The sequence below is a fragment of the Leiobunum rupestre genome, chromosome 1 (genome assembly GCF_980474605.1).
Source record: "Leiobunum rupestre chromosome 1, qqLeiRupe1.1.hap1, whole genome shotgun sequence".
In the NCBI taxonomy this organism is placed as follows: Eukaryota; Metazoa; Arthropoda; class Arachnida; order Opiliones; family Sclerosomatidae; genus Leiobunum; species Leiobunum rupestre.
Genome location: NC_143384.1, coordinates 56956979 through 56962704, shown reverse-complemented (window position 1 = coordinate 56962704; position 5726 = coordinate 56956979).

The following is a 5726-nucleotide window of genomic DNA, read 5'->3' as shown; positions in this document are numbered from 1 at the left end:
TCTTCCCGAGGAGAAGGAGATGAAGCCAACTAAGTTGGTGATTAAAAGGTGGCTCAATGAGGTGACGACTCAAAGGTGGCAGGAGTCGTGGGATGAGAGTGAGAAGGGAAAGGTAACTAAGAAGTACTTTCCTAAGGTCAATGGTAGCTTCAACACGAATTACTATTTGACGCAAATTCTAAGTGGACACGGTAAGTTCCCACTTTACCTGTTCAACTTGGGTCATATTGCATCGCCCAAATGCATATGCGGTGCTCTGGAAGCAGACTCAGAGCACTATGTTCGTAATTGTCCTAGAACGAACCATTTGTTAAGGAGACCAATCCGCGAGAATGGACTCCACAATCTGGATAACGAAACGATCAACGATCTTGAACGCGTAATGCGTTATATCGTTGTGAATTTTGACGAACTCACTAGTGAGTCGTGAGTAGGAGATGCAGGTATACGGGTGTATACCGTTGTGTGTATGTGATTTAGGAAGCATTTCCTATCTTTGTATACAGGTCGACGGCTCGACCGGGACAGATGATGAGTAACCCCTGTAATGCTTTGGCGGTGCACGGGGTATATAAATACAACAATCTGATGGTTCCCGAGCGGCGGCGGCTGCTGGTGTCCGATAGGCGGCTTTTGAGTTCCGGCTCCAGTCCCATTCAGACCCACTGAATAAATTTGCGTGGTGATGCTCGAAGCTATGCTCCCTGCGCTGTTTAATTGATTTATTCGCCTATTTGTTTTACTTTTGAGTAGCGTTATTTTATCTATCAAATCTCGAGCTTCACTCGCATCTTTTTCGATTTCTTTATCGTCGTCTAAAAGGCTTATTACCGTGTTATCGAGTTGAGAAAGTTTGCATTCTTGCTGTTCTAGGATCGCTAATTCGTCTTCTAAGTCCTCGAAAGACGCATTTTGGTTTCGCAGCTCCGTTTCTAATGAATTTCGTCTAGTATTTACCGCTTTTCTTAGCGCTTCTCTTGTGGCTTTAGCTCTTTTGGGGTCATCTTGACTTGCCATGTTTTGATCACTAATTCTGGAATGATCACTATTCGTTTTTTGATTTTGAATGTCCTCGGCGTCTTTGGTTGCGGTTTCTTTTGATTTACTTCTGGTAATAATTTTCTTTTCCGATTGCTGTTCCGTAGCTTTATTTTCACTATATTTTTTCACGACCGACATCTATCTAAAGTTTCCCGGGTTTCGGCACCATGTAGAATTTTACGTATTCCAGGGTCTACAAAACTGGGAGAGCGGTTTGTTTTGCTCGCTATTAGACTGATTGGGAATTATTAATTATCGGTCGCAATCTTTGTTTATAACTAAATTAAACTGGATTCGTCAATTTAACAAAAAGAAACATTTTATTTATTTACTACAATTTGGCGGTTTTCGTCAGCCGCTACACTTTCGTTACCAATTTCGCTGGTTTCTAATTTTGTTCTGTAGAATATTTCGAGGGTCCATTTAGGTACCATAAGAATATGGGAGCATAGCTTTAGCCTCTGGTATCGTCCTCGCAAACTTTGTAACGAAAGTTCGTCTGCAATTTTCACACCTTGTACACAGCGCACTCAGGCGTTAGAATCTGGTGTTTTAATTTTTTTTTTCATTTCGTTAAAATGGCGGAAAAAGCAAATATCTGCCCAAATGGGTTTAATTTATTTATTCTCTTCCTTGGCGGAAATTAGTGTAAATAATTTTATGAACGGCAATGGGTTGAAAGATCTTAATACTAGTTTGTTATTAAATAATAATTCCGAATTTCGTTTTTCTCTAATAAATAGTATTTGCTTCAATAATGGCTTTTGATTTCGTTTTCTTTTTAACATTTCTACGCGTAGTTCTTTTTTTAGTCAGCTCCATTTTCGACTGTAGTTTACATCTTCCCCAATACTAGTTTTGGGTGACGTAGGGTACGCGACGATTGTATTAATAGTTGTAGACTAAACTAAGATTTTAGTTTCTTATTATCTGATAAAATGTTTTCCATTTGTAATTTTTGTTTTTTCTCCGGATTTTTTTTTATTCTACCATTAGGTTAGGTAAGGTTAGGTTAGGTTAGGTTTAGGTTAGGTTAGCAATTTCTGGTTCTTTTGTAGCTGATTCGTAATTAATTACCTTGTTTTCCATAGAAACCAGCCATCTTTGTCTCTTTGTAGCTTCCCCGAATGCACATTCCCTGTTTTTCATTGAAATAAAAAATTTGTTTCTTTTGTAGTTATTCCGTATTTAATTACCCTGTTTTCTATTGTAACAAACCATTTATCGCTCTTTTGTAGCTGCTCCGTATTTAAATATCCTGTTTTCCATTTAAACAAAACTTAGTTTAGCCTGCAACTATTAATACAATCGTCGCGTACCCTACGTCACCCAAAACTAGTATTGGGGCAGATGTAAACTACTTCCCTATTTTCAATTACTCAAAAAAATAATATGTCAAGGTCGTGTAGTAGCTCGGGTTTATCATAGATGGCAGGAGTGAGTTACTCGAAATATCGAAGCAGACGAACTTTCGTTACAAAGTTTGCGAGGACGGGTATTGAATCGCGGTCCTCCCATATTCTTATGGTAACTAAATGGATTCTTGGTGCTATACATGTACCTAGCAGTTAGAGCCACGAAATAGGTTATTTAGCTTCACTTTTTTTACGAAAACTTATTAACTTAGTATTAATTACATATGTTTATAGACACTGCATTAGATTTGGATAGAAACTTTATCAAATTATAATTTTATGCCTATATCACCAAATGTGGATTAAATAAATGATACGCAATTTTATGATCTCATTTTGATCGAATGTGGTTCAAAAAAATTATATGAACATTGGATCCAATTTGGATCAAGTAATAATTTTATCAATTAAGTAAAATCAACATTTGATTCAATTTTGATTTCCCATTTCCGTAAGGGAATTTAAATTCAAACGAAGTCAAGATTAAATCGCTAGGTTTTTATGAGACTTCAACGATTTAGTATGGTAAGCCTATCTCGCAAAATCTTCGTTCCTCGTACCGCAACGTACGCTTTCATTTTCAAATTGATTTTCAATCAGTTGCAAATCGAGGAGGATATGATGCCATAGCTCGATAAGTATGGTCTTCGGCCTTAAATTTAGATGCTGTAATCGCTTTTCACCTGATGTGTAAATTTAATTTCAGGTAATAGACTTTCACGTCTTGTACAATTTCTTAGAATCAGAAAGCTATATTTCGAGTTTCCGCGTAACTCCGGCCTTCGACTTGAGCGGGTTCATAACGATCACTTGCTTGGGCGAACAGAACTCCGAAGGATTCGGGCATATTTTGCTCCCGGGAGAAGCTCTCGAACGGAATCTCTGGAACGGAATTCTGGGAGTTTTCTTCTTCCTTTGCGTGTTCACGATCTTATTCCAAACATTTCCAAGAAACACGATTCGCCAACGAAAGAAAATTCTGAACTTCTTCGTTGACAACATTTTGTTTAATTTTTCGCATTTGACGAAGACCTGTAAGTAGTAATTGTTGGTTTTCGCGAGATATTTCTACTTTCAGCCCAAACTTTTCGATAAATTTTTAAACGGATAATTTGACGAAATATTCGCGTATTTTGATTCAGTGCACCATATTATGTTGCAAAGGTCTGTCAATTAGTTGAAACAAATATTAATTATTAATTATTAATTATTAATTGTTCACGTGCTCCCTAAAGTTCATCAAACATATTAAGTCCTTTTAGAATAAGCTTTCTATAAAAATATATCTGTAAATGTCTGAAACATTTTCACTTACATCAATCCAAACGTTTTTCGGCCATGTTTGAAGATAATTTATTCAAACACGCTCAAGTGAATCGTTTACCACACACATTAACAAAACCGCTTAAAATGAGTGAGAGGTGCAGCTAGTCTCAAAGTATTTGCCCAGTAAATGGGTGGTCCAGAAATAAGATCCCCTTGTTTTCTGGTAATTAACAACCCGCTATACAGTGGTGTAGTCCCTTAAAATAGTTCTGGGTACTACTAAAAGGAAATAGCCATTATGAGCTAGTAAGTCTCTTAATTTGAGCCAGATGCAATTTGAGAATATATTCTGTCTCTCTCGGCTGTGCCTGCCCCTCTTTGGGCATTGAACAAGGTATATGCGGGTAACTAGATAGTCGAATTAAGCTGAAAACTAATGAAAAATAACACCAGGGTTCTTAATACAACCTGACACTACCTTCTCAAATTTGCACTTTTTCTATCTTTGAGTTATATTCGGTATTTTTACTACTTTTAGGGCGGAGTTACCTGGGTTCTGGGATTAGTAATTGGCAAAATACGAACCAAGCCAAAATTAGAGACTTTGGTTTTATATTAATTTTTTTTTCTAACTTATGCGTGTGCGACGAGGGGAAAACCAGCAGTTCGTCACAGGCCTGTGTTAAATTACTCCAAAAATGTCTATTTGCTATGAAAACCTATAGAGCTTTGCAAATTAGTTTTGATCCTCTAGATCTTTCTATAAATTTGTTATTGTGAAAGCTCTACAATATTAAATTCCCTGTAATGATTTTATTTTGTCCAAAGCTGTTAAATTGCCAAAACATGATATTGGAAGCAAATGGATAATCGTCAGCTGGAGTTTGGGATGTATTGTTTTGGTGACATCGTACCATTCGAACCTGAATGGGCAGGCGACGTTGAGGGCAAAAGAATACATTGACACAATCGAAAAAACTATGCAGCATGGAAATGTGGTTCCCTATTGCCTTTTCGAAAGCAGCTTTTATCCTCGAGTTAAGGCAAGTAACGTAAAGAAACATAATACTCTTTGCAGAAAAGTGTTTATGTTATTCCATTTTTGATTCTTGTTTAAGATTAGAGCTAAAATAAATTTTCAGATTCAGCTAAAAATGTAGTTGATATAGCTAAATGTAATTGATATAGCTAAATGTAGTTGATATAGCTAATTGTAGTTGATATAGCTAAATGTAGTTGATATAGCTAAATGTAGTTGATATAGCTAAATGTAGTTGATATAGCTAAATGTAGTTGATATAGCTAAATTTAGTTGATATAGCTAAATGTAGTTGATATAGCTAAATGTAGTTGATATAGCTAAATGTAGTTGATATAGCTATATGTAATTGATATAGCTAAATGTAGTTGATATAGCTAAATGTAGTTATATGTTTATTGCGTTACCAGGTTATGGCTAGCGTGGCCAGATTTAATCACTAGTGTCCTTGTACTCTAAATATGAGATAAATTAGGCCATTTCTTTGATTCAAGTAGCCACGATGTCCACCATTCTCTCTCACCTAGCGCTGATTGTGATTGATGATTCGTTCCATGTTCTTTCTGCTACTCTGATTTAATCCTTTTGAGGATGAAAGAATAAATGTTTAAACCTGTTTAATTAAAAATATATTTTATACACACTTATTTATTATTTAAACAAAGCGTTGTATGCAATGAAATAGCGACTTCACATTGATTGTGTTAAAATTCTATTGATAATATTTAAATATTTAAAATGAATCGTTACACTTAAAATACCACCTTAGCTTGGTTCAAAATATCGACCTTCTGGAGGGTGAAAAACAGTAAACCGAAAAATAAAAAGGTTTCCTTCAAATGGCGCCCCTCATATCTGGGCGCGAAACAAAGTATATACAATATTGATTGTTTTCCCTGATTCCCCCTTTAGAAAGTAAGAAAATGTAATTTTGGCTATAACTTACAGATTATTCTACTCATTCG